General features: G+C 39.8%; 1 protein-coding gene across 10 annotated transcripts in view; it reads left to right on the forward strand.

The window, feature by feature from the left end:
- C15H7orf50 (chromosome 15 C7orf50 homolog) overlaps positions 1-14,818 on the forward strand; it is a 129,567-nt gene that overhangs the window by 99,258 nt on the left and 15,491 nt on the right. The window lies entirely within an intron of this gene.

Genomic DNA, 14,818 nt, shown 5'->3' on the forward strand with positions numbered 1-14,818 from the left:
ATTTTAAGCAAAGGAGTTTTACTTGTTCTCTTTTTGTGAGCAAATTGCCTGAAGTGGTTAAGCATTATGGAGTCCTAAGTTAACCTAATGCATGGTATTTGGATTTTTGTAAATTAAGATGGGATTATGCCACCATTATAAAGTTCATAGTGTGCAATGCCTTATTTCTGCATACCAAAATATATAGCCAGTATAGCAGCCGATTTCAATCGGAAGCAATTACTTTAGTTAGCATACTTATTTAGAATACTTTACATTCCAACATAAAGCAATGTCTATGGTTAAAATAGAGAACTACAACAAAGCATTTATAGTACACTACAGACAGAGATCTTGTATAAGCAGGAAGATAGTGTTTATTTTTTCCCCAAACTACAAAATATGCCCTGTCTCTAAGACCTGCAGAAGGCTGGCGTGTTACCAATAGTGGGTTACCACGAGGAATAAAACCAGTGTTGCATCTCTGGCCGTGCTTAAAACTGAAGCATGCAGACTGTCTGAATTGTTACTTACCACTCTCAGTAGGGAGGGAGGAAATTAATTGCATTCCAGGCAGAGGGACATGTGCATTTTTGTTACATAACCCTCAGCATGCAGTGATAGCAAAATGACAATAATATTTTTGATCTGGAAAACAGCTGGAATAGTTCACCGCTGTTTTGAACTGCAGACGGATTGACAGTTAGCTTTGAACCATCTGCTCAAGCTATACTGCGGTATGTGTGCTAGTAAGCGATGGATCTAGAGATAATGGTTCTCAGGTTTGGAAAGCAAAGGAACAAGCTGTGGGTTTTTGTTGATATTCTGCTGTTATCTATATGGACCCGTGCCTTGTTAGATGAGAGAATATGAAACTATATTTGAACTAATTTGACTCCAGAGTTTCACTTAACCCATACGAAATTACTTTGAAACAGTATTCCTGCTACATAGTTCAGTAATAGCAGAGTTCAACTGCTAGAGGTATGGCAATAGGTTGTCTGGGATTGGTTCAGCAGCAACTGATCTGAATTCTGTGGACTTACCAGGGATAGTCATAAAATGCTGAAAAACCAAGCGGATATAACCGTAGACAGCATTCTGGCCCCAAATGTCCTGCGACTATCTTGGATCATCTTGGCTCAATCCTTTTACACCTCTGAAGTCTTTTCTACCCAGCAAGATTGGAAAAAGAAACAACTAGATTTAGAGTCATCAGAGAAGGAAATCATAGGAAATCATTATCTGGGGAAAGGAAACTAAAATACAAGCTCTGGAAAACCACTGTAAAAACCCAGAAACTTCAGTGGGTCAAGGATTTCAGTCTGTGTGTTTTTGTAGAGCTACAGGCATGAATAATACGTGGGAGGATAAGGTAATCTTACAGATGCAAGAGCTTAGTATAATTGGAAGTAAACAAAAGGGTGCTGTGGATTTATGTTTTGCCCCACCTATGGTAAAAAACCTTCCATTAAATAAGGGTTACTAAGTGAGGTGGCATCTTAATTCCCTGATGACATGTGAATCTCCTGTAGGACAGGTGGAACTCGAAGTACCATACAGCAATTAAAACTGTCATTTTTATTTCTTAATAGACTATTCACATCATGAAAACACAACTATATGGGGCTTCAACTTTGACAGGAAAATATTTATTTTAATTTTTTTTGTTAACTTGCAAAGAAAAATGCTAGAAAGTGTTCAGTGAAAGAGATGTGTTACACGTAGACTTTTGACATGCAAGGGGAAATTCAACTTGTTTTGTAGGTCATACATATTTGAAGAGCTAGTACTTCCCTTAGAGGACAGAATCATCTTTTCTGGTATGTGGGATGAAATAAAGAGAAATTCTTCAGCAGAGAAATAAATTTCCGTTTCGAGTGGTAACATTAGGGAGAAAGAGCATGACTTTACCTGGAGGAAATAAAACGCATTTAATAGCATCTATTGTTTCCTGGGGGATATTGTTCTTAGAAATCCCTGCTTCTGCAGCAGCTTTGTGTGTTCTGTTTGAAAAGTAACATGGAAGTAGCAGGCAGCCCGCAACAGCAATGCTCTCGCTGCTGAGGCACTAAGACACCTTTCTAAAGCCATCCCTCTTCCTTTTAGCTGAGAGGAGTTAATGAAGAGAGTGTCGATGAGGGGGTGCTGGGGACAGCCAGGACCATTCCTGACACTGCGCTGCCTGGCGCCTGGGAGCGCAGCACGCCGGCAGTCGCAGTTGTGCCCGCAGTGATGCTTAGCACAAAGAGCGATGCCAGAGCAAGCCACGTGCCTGCCCGTGGCAGGGGTACATCCCTGTGTACCCCCAGGTGCTGGGTGGCATTGCCAGCCCAGCCTTTTCAGCTGCTTTCTCGTGAGTGAGAAAAAGGTTTTCAATCCTGGGTGCTCCAGGGGAGGAGGAGGAGGCCACATGGCTCACGGTTCTTTCTCTTTGTGTTGACCTGAAGGAAAAGGGGAGAAAAAAAATTGTCTCTGCTCACCAGTTTTTGTTTCACCATTTCCCTCCATGAGAGAATCTCAGGTGGTTTCCCAGCCCAGTTCCGTCCAACGTGGCGATCACGGTGTGCCTGCAGAAACAGAAAGAAGAGTCTCCCAGCGTCAGATTCTCCAGCTTGCTGGGGACAGCAGGCAGCAAGATCTGAAGACAGAATTAAAAATAGGGTGCTAAAGCAAAAAGGGAGGCAGAAGGGTTATGAAACTGTGAGAAGGAGAAAAGAAAATGTAGAATAATGCTAAAAAAAACACCTGAGTAGTACTGAACAGAAGAGAAGAAAATCATTAAAATTACTGCAGAAGAATAGGAGAAAGCAGGAGTGAAGCAGTGAGTATTAGTGGTTGCATAAACTACACACATTTCTTTCTTTTCCTTTTAATGATGATGTGCCTTTTCTCTTTTATGATGGTAAGTGGTGAATCATGTTTAAAGCCAAGGTTAGAATGTCTCATTACTTTGATTCTTAGAATATATGAAATAAAAATCCCTACTTTTCTAAGCATTACGTGCCTTCAAGTGAAAAGGTGTTGCAATTCATGAGAATGCTAATTAGACTTAATTATAACCCAACTGACCTTCTGTGGTGCTAAAATGTTGGCAGAACTTGTTTGTCTTGGCAAGTCATTCTCTCCTAGAAACGTTTCTATTCTTAAGTTTGGCTCAGGAAGTTCATTGCTATATGTATCTGCACGTACGGTTTTCTCCGTCACCCATTAAAGTAACAGAAATATGAGTAGATGTTACCAAAAGTATGTGGAATTACAAGACTGGTATCTGAAGTAGCAGAAATGGAAAATATCGTTATCTGGATATTGCTGTGAATTACCTAAGCCTTGGAATATTGCGTTCACATTTCAAAAATCCACTGCTACAGTACATTTCTTTTCTCTTTGTAATAATTTATATTCTTCTAGTAATGTGTGTCACCAGAGTGTTTCCCAAACTATGCCAAAAGGCACTGTCTTTTCAGTTTCCTTTGCAGAGCCTACTTTTTTCATCCTTGACTTTAACGTAGGTGCGATTCAGAATGTCAGGCGCTTCTTTAGAAAACAAGAAAATAAAAACAAGAAAAAAAAAAAAGAATAATGCAAAGCAAGGGCAAATTACAGAAACACAAAAGTAGAACAGAATTTCCCACTAAGTGGGGAAATAGTCTGACTCTGCAGAACACAATTTTTTTTCCCGATTTTGCTGAGCACAGTGGCTGACTGGTAATACCGCTGAGAGCAGCGTGCGACCCAAGGCAGCTCTTTATCTGCTGGGGTTGCAGAATGGAAGCAGATCCCAGTCCTTGGCCAAACTTTATTAAAAATAGTGTCAAGCATGGGACATTTTTACAGAAAACTTGCCCTTCCTTTAAAGAACACAAATCTCAAGGGCATCGCTGCAAGCATATATATATATAACATGCATGAATTACATAAAGGTGGTACGTTGGTATTTACTCCAAGGTTCCTGCTGGAGCAGGGGCTGTCTGGGGAAGGACATGAACAGGCAGCTTACCATTAACTCAGTGCTAGGATCTGGGAAATTTCTGGTTTTTGAAGGACCAACAGAGGCCTGTGCCAGAGTGTAAAGAGGGCAGCAGCACTTGAGAGTTGTGAGCACACGGGAAGGTGGCCCTTCGGGAAATCACAGAGGCATTCATCCGACCGTGCAGGTGACTTGAGAGAGCTCCTGGGCACATACAGCCACACTTGTGAGTGCTGGAAAACAGCTTCTAAGTTTAACATAAATTGAGTGGGCTTGTGTCAGGTTTAGTTTGCTTCGTTGACCCATAAGATGTTTTAAGCTGTTTTTTCTCTCACAGTCTAAGCATTTTTTTAGCCACGGTCAGTGATGATTTTTGATGTGTGGTTCTGAACTTGTTTAAGTCATTCTCCTTGGTGCCAGCCTTAATCTTCATTAATTTCAAACTTGGCCCTGGTGCTGGTGTTTCACCATCAATGGCTTAAGCTTTTAGGTATTAAGAGTAACCAATGCACTGGAAATCTAAACATCCAGAGATTGTTTTTTCTCCCTCCAGAGGCTGGCTGCTTGGGTTTGACAGCAACTAACACTAACATCTAGTGTCATTTCTCCTTCCTCCACCCTCCTGGGAAGACAACTGCGCACTGTCGGGAAGACATCAGTGGGTGTCTTCTGTACAGTGCCAGATGAATGAAGGCAGAAAGGCACAAATGATGTGTGCTTGAGGCCCTCCCGCTGGGGATGCATAAGACCACTGTTTGTAAGTGAGATCACTTCTTGTTTGGAAGCAGATCAGAAGAAAAATATTTTGACGTGACTTTTTTCTTTCTTTTCTATCTTTTTTTTTTAATGTTATGTTCAGATCGTATCACATTTAATCAGATTTAAATTTGCTTCTTAATTTTTGGTATAATTCATAGGAGGCTTTGGGTCAGTTAGAATGCTGTTACCATTGGAAGAATGACAGTATTTCTACCCTGCATTAAAAGTCTGTGTACACTAAAATTTTACATTAATATATGGTCCATTTCAAAGCTAATTTCTCTCTCCAACAATTTGCTACTGTTGTAGCTCTGCTAGAAACTATGGACTTGCAATGGGAAATGGTAGATTTTGTATGATCTGTATTGTGTAGGAGGTTGGATTTTCATAATAGTCTCTTTTGATATTAAAACCAATATGGTGTGTATCATGAAAATGAAATGCAAAATCAAATTGCCTCTAATTCTAATGCAAATACTAATGAAAATTTTGGGCAAATTTTCTGTTTTTAATCTTGGGAAGAAAACTATTTGAAACATCTTGAAATTCCAGAATCTGGAATATCAGAATAAATAGAAAGACCCAAACACTCACGCGATTAGGAGAGTTTAAACCACCAGTGGTTTAGGGAAGCATCAATGTCAGTGTATCAGCCTATAGATTCCCTAAATGTTGGGCTGCTCTAGATAACTGCAAGGCTTCACCTGACGTTCCACAAGGCATCAGCAAATTGCTAACGTATCTCTCTGGGCAGATTTTCCTTCTCATTGAATGGTGACTGCCACTGTCCCCAGGATGACGTTACTGGCTTATGTCATGTTGTGAGATGGAATTTGGTGAGCTCTTCTGACACAAACTGTAGCACAGAGGGCAGGAATGTCTCACTGCAAACGCTGTGCCTTAACAGCCAGGACAGAGGATGAGTTTCCTTCATGGCAGGGAGATGCAGCGTACGTAAAGCTCATCAGTTATCTTCAAATTCATAAACTATTGGAGCAGTGATCAAATTATGAATCTCAGTTATCCAGGAGCAAAAGGAGGATGTGAATTTGAGAGAAGCTATGGTAATTAGGAACAGCAACGTTGGCAAATTCCCTTCAAGAGCTGTAGCTTTAAGGTGTCTTGAAAGAGCAATTTTCCCCCAAAGATAAGGGACATTGTGGTGGAGGCTAGTTTTACTTTAATAACTGAAAGGTTATTTTTTAAAGGTTCTGGGGCAAGCATTAAGTATGGATGTAATGAATGTATTCATACATGCTTTTAGTCATTTTGTCACATTCATTAGTTATGTAAGAGACCACGTGAATCCAGGGAGTCAGATAGAGGGTAAATTTGCATTTGGCGGTGTTCTGCGGCTGTTTTTTTGTGAATTTGGGCAGGCACTTGCTACTATCTGATTTCAAAGGCTTGCACTTCTCCTGATACTATAAAGAACAATGTTTTTGTCCTTGCACTGCTCCAGCTTTCTGTATTGCTTGATTTTTAATTTCTACCTACCTCGAAGTGGTATTCCTCTCTTTGACCTAAATCAGCATGCCTGTAAAACTGAGGGTTGGCCAATTGATGTTAATGGTTGGACAGATTTTTAAAGGGGGTCTCTGTCTCTGTTCATGGCAGAGAAAAGCAGTCTTGTCTTAATAAGAGAGTAGAGTTACCTTATCGTATTCCTACAGTCCTTTGTGTAACTTCAATATTCCATGGCATCTGCCATTCCCTAGCAGCCCCAGTATTGCTCAGAAACCCTACAAAGCTGTCTGCTGCAGTGAAAATGCTTTGCTGTTTTTTAGGGTGCCAATATGCCCACACTATTGCTGGGAGGCAGATGGAAAAGGCACGTTCACTCTCCAGCTGTGGTGCTGCTTAGGGCTATTCTGCAAATGTATTCAGGCATGCTGCCTTCTGTGGAAGGCAAAGCTTGCTGGTAGGGTATATGAAGCAGAAAAATTACTCTGCTATGTTGGTTATGTTGGACCTGTTACTGAGCACAGTTTCCTAAATCACTGCATTTCCCACATTTTGTAAGTAACTCCTTCCCTTCTTGGTGTGTACATCCTTCTCGTGGCTGCATCGGTTTTCTAAATCTCCCAGCCTCTTCAGTGAAGCGTCTGTAATGCTCTGTCTTTCTCTGGTCCTTCCAGACACCAGCACATTCTCTTGGTCTTTGAACTTTGGTGTCTGTGACCTTTCTGGAAATCCGAGACCTGGACACTAACACACTGTTTCACTGCAGCCTCGTGCGAGCCTCACACAGAGGGAACCAGGAGTCTGAGTGTGATTCCTTCTGCTGCATGTCACACTGGCTTTGGGTTATGGGCAACAGTATTGGATTCACATTGAGCCGTGTCACGTTGTGATTTCACATTTAATTTGCTGCACTTCTCTCCCCAGTTTATTTTTCAGTTTGTGCTAATGACAACTGTGGCACAAACACTCCGACTATCACCATAATAAATGTTCACCGACTGTCAGAGGGACAGTGCTTCTTATCCTCCTTCAGCCTGGCTGCAGCAAAGTCAGATACACTACTGTTTCAGAGTTGGATTTATGATACACACTTCCAAATATTAGTGTTCTCATCATCTGATTATTCAAACTATGCATTCAGGGTTCTGTGAATGTCACGTTACTCTCTCGGTAATAGCATGCAGCTTTTGTCCGTTTAATCAAGATGTCTGACGGCAGCCTGACTCGGTGATTTTCAGTCCCTCTGATACACTTACTGACTTCTGAACTCACTTTTCTGTGTCCTGGTGGCAAGTGATACGCAGAACTGTGCTGGAGGCCTGCCAGTGTTTTTCTAACCCCCACATGACATCCACAGGATGTCATACTGCACAGGAATTGCTTTTAAAGCATTATTCACTTCTCGGTGGTTTAGCTGTTTTTTATGATCCCAGTACAACAATTTTGCAGCTTTGGAAGAAGCATGTTAACATCTACCTTCTAATTCGATGAGTTCATGCAGATTTCCGTTCTTATATATGTCTTCTCTCTTCTTCCACCTCTAAATATTGCAGCTCTCTGGGCTGAATGATCCAGGCTTTGCCTGAAGAAGGGCACACAAAGCAGGAGGGCAATACCTGGTCTGTAGTGCTGCCATGCCAAACCAACTTTGCAGTGCAGGTTAGTAAAGAGATGCCTGTACTTGCTCTGAAGAGAGGAAGGTGCCTGCATGACTCTGTGCTGTGCAGAAATGCTGACTTGGGTCTGGAAGCTGAATAACCAGGTTAACACTCAGATAAACCTGAATTAGAAGCCCTGCCTCTCAAGAAATGAGCCCAGGCACTGCACAGAGCTGCTGGTTAAGCCATCTCCAAGGCCAGAGCAGGCACTGAGGCTCCTGTAGTTACTGAAGATGAACTTGTCAGTTAAAGCTAATTCTGACAAATAATATTGTTTACTACTTAATTCTAGAAACAGCCACCAAATCTAAGAACAAAAGGCATCTTTAAATAACGTAGATCCAGTCTTAGCTATTCTTACCAAGAGTTTCTGTAGAGAAAAAAAAAAAGATCCATGGGAATACATTCTGCGTATCAGTAATATTATCCTGGAAATGTTCCAGGTAGGCAGAACTACATTTTTTGTAATTTCAGTTGTTTCTAGCAAGTCCCCTCCATATTGATGTATCAAGTTTTGAAGAACCTAGTTACCTACCAATATTTTTGGATGTATTTTGCTGTTTCTAGCTTGCTGATTTAGCAACCCTGCTTTCTAGAGACAAAACAGATGATTTAAGATTCTGAAATGTCAGGTTTTAAGGCTTCTAAGCTATAAGTAGAAGTTCTTAGATACTGAAGATATTTATGCAGTATTTCCAACTCATTCAAAAGGAGGAAATACTAGAAACATCAACCACTGTGTGGTTCTCCAGGAAATAAGTAGATGCTCATGATGACACTCAACCGAGCTTTGGAAAAGCTGCCAGACTCATACGACTTTCCCTGCACAAAACCTCTTATGTGTTAGCCATTAGTATTGTTCCAAATAAGCTTCCCTACATCTTAAACAGGGAATAGATTTGGTGTAGCTTTCTGACTGATTTGCTTCGCACCTATGTATGGCTTAAGAGGAGAAAGCAAGAGAGAAAGTTCATGTCCTTGCTAAAATTCTGACCATCGGTGGCTCTTATATCTTGCTAAATCTGCTCATCGTTCTATTTAGTTTATGGCAGAGGCAGGAGATTTCTTTTTGTAAATTTCATACCCATAAATGGTCACTAAATTTTACAAAAAGGGAAAAATACATTAAGAAATTGTAATCCTGCTTTATGGCTCCAAATAAAATCACTCATCTTTCCAAATCTTTAATTTTATTGAAGGTCACAAGTGCATATCTCAAAGCATATTTCAGTAAAAGCTGTGGAGTGATTTACTTTGAAACCTTCTGTCTCTTTGTATTTCTACCATTTTTTTCAGTGTGAAAGAAAGCTGTCAAAATATTCAGTTGGGCATTTGGTTCATACATTCTCATGGGGAAAATATATATTTAATAGCATCATTAGCATGAATTTTCAAATCCTTTCATTTGACATCTATCTTCTACAGGATCAGCTGAAAACAATGTTATTAACTAATGGTACCCATCTTTGTTGAGATTTTTATTTTTGTTTTTAAAAAGTTTTCTCTGTCTTTTATGGGTCACAGTAATGGTAATTTGCTTTTCCACAGTACCTTTAGTGATAGCGTATCATTACTATAATTTGACAAAATAAATGAAAAATACTTTGATGCTAATTTATTCACTCCTGTTTTGACAGCTTTTGAGAAATTGTTACATTATCCCATTTTTCAGATGGCTCAATTAAACTGTGATCAAGTTTGTGACTTACCAAAGTCCTTGTACTATTCAAAGGTTTCCTTTCAAGCGACACGAAAGAAATGAGGCATAATTTTCTTCTCAGCTGAAGAGTCTCTGTTTTTTTTGGCCCTGTACCAATGTCTGATCTCCACAGACCTGTAAGATTTTTCTCAGTTCCATATTTTGAAAGAAGATCTTGCACAGATTTTTTTTTTTCTATGGTGTTCTCTTGAGATATTTCTAAAGGCCATTAGTGTCTGTACTGATTTCTGGGTGAGCATGCAATATATGGATTAATATTCCAAACCCTTCTAGCAGCTCTGAGAGAGCTTTCTGTCTTCTGTGTTGGGGGCTACTTGAAATTGCAAGAGAATTAGGACAGGAATGCTTTTTGTTTTGATCCATGCTTGACAGCAGTACTTGCATCCACTCAGTACCTTTCATAGGATGCTAATTCTAATATTAACCTGACCTTAACGATGTACGGCTGTCCACACAGTCCTTTCTTGTACTGCTGCAAGTGACCAGAGCAGCTTTGTTCCTCTTTATTGCTTTTGATAAAATGAGGAACAAAAATCCCGGAGTTAGCCAGATGGTGGTTACAGACAGCACTTTCATTCTCAGTCACATATATAAGATTTTCCTCCCATATACCTGAGATCTTGTATCAAACGAGATGATGGCTCTAAAGATAACTTGTTCTCACCTGCCTGAGGAGGCTTGCCATTCGTTCTGGATGAATTGATTTTTTCCAAAGTTATGTTTACTTTTATTTGCATTTTTTTCAGTAGGCTTTTTAAGACTCCTGATAAATTTTCTCAAATATGTTGCAATAGCTATAAATTGTATTAGCAGTAATTAGGTATCGTTCTGTGAAGTGCTTCCTCAGATGGGGAAAACTAGATTATGCGTGTTAAGCCCATAAATACTGGGGTAAAATATTTAAGTTTTTTTTGCCTGATTCTCTTTCCTGTAAGATAACTTCTTTTTTTCCAAACCTAATTAAGAAAATGTAATGCATCCTTTCTTAATGACTCTCATTTCCAGTAAAATAAAATTTAGTATAAATGAATTTTCTTAACAGTTTATTAAATGTAGTCATTAGATATTTCTCGTTGAGATCCAGCTTTCTTCTGTGCATAGTATTATACAAAAGAGGATGCATCTAATTAAATAATTAAGCAGCTTTAATATATTATTTCATCTGAAATGACTTCTTGTAACCTTGTAAGATACATTAGGGAGATTCAGAAGCAGAAGTCTATAATAACAAGCTAGTCTACTTAAGGATGTAACCCCGACAGTATCTAGATCCCTGCATTTCTCACTGGAGTTGAGAGCTCAGCACTTCACACAAGCACTTTGACCTCTTTCATTCGTCGTCAGGAAAGCTTGTGTGCTTTTCTGGTCAAATAAAAACAGAATAATTAAAACGACCCATTTCACATGTAAGTATTACAATAAGCTATCCATTGATATTTTGAAACCAAAAGCAGATTGCAGAGCTTATTTACTTTATGTGAAAGAAATGCTTTTGCGGCGTGTGTTCGTTCAAGGAACTCTTTCCTCCCAGCCTTTGCAGACCGCTCTCCCCTGGCCTCCAGCCTCGCGCCTTGCTCCGAGCCAGGGCACTCATCCTTAGCCCATCTTCTGGATTCAGGAAAGGGCCTTCTCTGCTCACCCGCCTTCTTCCATTCAGACAGCGCTCTTGACGTGGCAGAAAGGCAAAGGGAAGGTTGTATGTTTTCTCTGCCTCATAAAATTTAAATCTAGGAGAATTAACACTGCTGCTCACTTCCTCCAACACATTTAAACTATTCATCCAATGCCCAGCTACTCAAAATAGCGGAGAGTAGTTTTGTAGCTCTAGGGAATCAATTTGGCTAGTCAGCCAAAGCCAAAATTAAAATTTAAAATGCAGTTGGCAATGATTATTAATCAATTAGCTCCAGGGAGCCATCAAAGCTTTCCAACCAGAGTTGGAATAACAAGCAATATTTTTAAAATAATAAAACTGGATCCTTAATAAAACTTGTCTCCTCCTTCACACATTTATTAATATGATGGTGCCCAAAAAGGTATCAGTAATTACTTTTATACGAATAAAATTGAATTGGAATGAGAGCCATCTGCAGGAAGCAGTAATTGGCAGATCAGTTTCTCTAAGCGTAGATTACTTAAAATCTTAGTAGCGCAAAGCACATCACAGGATATTGGAAGAGGAGAATCTCGTACTGTCCTGAATACCATAGTGCACTGGCAGATTTTGCTATGCAGTGAGAGATAGCTGAGCAGTTCAGCTAAGTCAAGGAAATCCGAGTGGACTGTCAGCTACTGTACACTTCTGGGTTGATTTCAGTATTTTTGTTGGCTTGTTATTTTTTAGAACTCCTCTGCAAAAAGAAAAGTAAATCATTCTGTAAGGTGCTCGTTGCATCTTGTGAAGTTCAAATGGCCAGGGGTCTGCAGCACGCTCTCCTTCTGCCTCTGCCAGCTGTAAGACGTCTGATCTGGATGCAAAAACGACAGATGGTTGACAGGTCTTTTTTTTTATTATTATTTTTCATGCTTCTGTATATACTCTTGCTGTTGGTCCAGAGTAACCCCACCTCTGGATGCCTCTCAGGTTCACTGTAAAAGCCACCTATGTGGTGGGTTATTTGAAGAGGGCTAGATGAGAATCCAACAATCCAATATTTCTTCTGTATGCTTACAGAATACTGTCACCAGCAAGGGGCAGTGCCGTAGAAAAGGTGAGGGTCCCATGCTACAACAGAGGCTTGAGGTTTGGTTTCCCCTTCAGGAGACTTTCCTCCTTCCCTAGAGGCTTAAGCTAGATCCTGTGGGCAGCACAACGTCTGGGGTTGATTTGAGGCCAGCTATGCGTTGACATGAGTGAGGATGAGGGGAAGCCCTGTCAGGAAGTCTGCAGAGGCAGGATTTGGATCCTGTGGGGGGGAAAGGAGGCCAGCTGTGTCCCTGTGACGGGGCTGGCCTGGATGCTGAGAGTCAGGAAGCATTTGCACGGTGCTGGGACGTAGCGCAGGTAGGCCTTTGGCTCACAGACATCACGATAGTGGTGAGAGCACATTTTTTTTCCTGTTAGAGTCAGGTGTTACTCTGAAGCTTGGAACTCCATGCAGAAGAGCACTTGTGATTTTGTTGGCTATGAAAATCCATTATGTCCTTGCTGAGGTACAAACAGCACAGAAACACCCAAGGTAAGGACATCTGGTTAAAAAAAAAAACAACATATTTCCAGAAGCGCTTTGCTGCTGGAAAGACACTTTCAACTCAATATATTGAACAATAAATTGGCACCTTAGTATCCTGGACGCTTCAAAGTAAAATCCATCAGCCAACACCTTCAGTACTGAAATCCTTCTCCAAGCGGCCATTTCCTCATCCCTCCTCAAAAACTTCCACTGATAAATTTTCACACAAAGGTGGTTTCTCTTCCAATATTTTCTTTCAGAATCACTGTGTGGAAAACCATAATTCTTTATAATTCTTGTGTTTTCTTCTTAAAAGCAGAAAGTAATTTTTTTTTAGTCATGGATTGCTTTTCTGTTAAGTGAGATAGGCCCTAAAAATTATGCAGACTTTTATTATCATATTGTTAAATATTTGACTTTGCTTAGCAGCTTTTTATAGCTTTTCTAGTTCTTTCATTAATACTGTGATATTGTAAGTATAATAATTATAGTTATGACCCAGCACTGCTGAAACTACAGATTTTTTTTGCATTGACAGAGCATGATTGTATATTAATGCTCTGCTAGCTGTATACACGTGAGTACATGTTACTGTTGTAGATTGTGGCACTGAACAATAAAATCAAATCTTCTACATGTAGTTTGAAAGGACTTGGATTGCTCATTCCTGTGAGCAGTAAAATCCTGTGATTATTCACTCTAGCTGAGAGCCACCACAGAACTTAGTCTTCTCCCAGGAACATGGAGTTATAGTGATTTCAGCCTGGTTTCAAGCTGTATGCTCTTGAAATCCCTCCTTTGATCACATTCATAGATACTTGGATTTCTCCTTCAAAAAAACACTATGTGATACTCTTACCCAGCACAGCACTTAAAAGCATAAAGATATGTAGATTTTAAATCTTGAAATGGACAAATCCAGGAAGACAGAAATGATGGTCTTGGATATTTGAGTGCCTGAAATCAGATGAAATGTTTCAATTTTAAGATTTTTGTTCATTTGTTATTAATTGTTTAATCACTTATATTATTGTTTTCTTCTCTGAGATGCTAGGATGGAGTTTTAAAATCTGTCATAAGATTTTAGAAGGGGAAAAAAAGAGAAAAAAGCCAATGTAACTAAGGTTGAATCCATGCCCTGGCAGGAGTATTCTGTACCACAGCTGGGCATTGTGTGGTACAGTGGTAAGACAGAAGAGAACTGACCTTATTCATTTTTTCCTGGGTCTGGTAGCATATCCCTCATCAGAAGGCATTTATATAAATGGATTGTTGCCAACCTTTGAAAATGATTTTACTTGCAGCTGGCTTCTTATATGGTTTTTATACAGACTTTGAGGCCCTCTATCTCCTCGTACCCCCCAGGATGTTTCTCATGGGAGGGAGGGAGGCAAAACAGTTGTTTCCATTCATCCTTTCCCTTGATTCCGATCTGGACATCAGTGTGACCAGAATTAAGTGCAAGAAAAGATGGACATCTGGAGAGGAGATGGGGCTTGAGCACAATATTAGGATAGCATTTAGTAGCATATTATATTCCTTGCAGGAGCTGAATAGATTGACTGTGAAGGGATTTTCAATTCTTTTTTCTTCTTCTGTGATAATTCAATTCCTACTTTGTCATCTTTTTAGAAAAGTATGTAAAATAAAAAGTATATTTGGCATAATAATATATTAGTATTACCTTTGGTCTTTCAAGCCCACTGCTTTCAATCCTCTGTGCTACTACTGGAAACAACAGAAAGTTGTCAACCTGTCATTAATACTATATGCAATTTTGCTCCAGACAGGTGAATACAGATATCAGCAACTAAATAATATACTAGAAAAGGAATTAAAAAAAAAAAAAAAAAAGGATTTTTTTTCCCAGTGGGATGTTGGTGGCAGCTGCAGGTAGGTTGGCGTCTATGAAAAGCTGACAAGTTGAATCACAGTTGAGATGTGCTGCATATATTGTAGCATATATACATGAGGTATGAGCTCTGCAGATGACCTGCGTTATGATTTTGAGGCATTGTTAGAACTTTCTGTGTCAGCTTTCCTTTCCACGTATCATCTGTCTCATCTGTTTATGCTCTGAGCTCTTCAAGGCAAT

Source organism: Anser cygnoides, chromosome 15 (genome assembly GCF_040182565.1).
Source record: "Anser cygnoides isolate HZ-2024a breed goose chromosome 15, Taihu_goose_T2T_genome, whole genome shotgun sequence".
Lineage (NCBI taxonomy): Eukaryota > Metazoa > Chordata > Aves > Anseriformes > Anatidae > Anser > Anser cygnoides.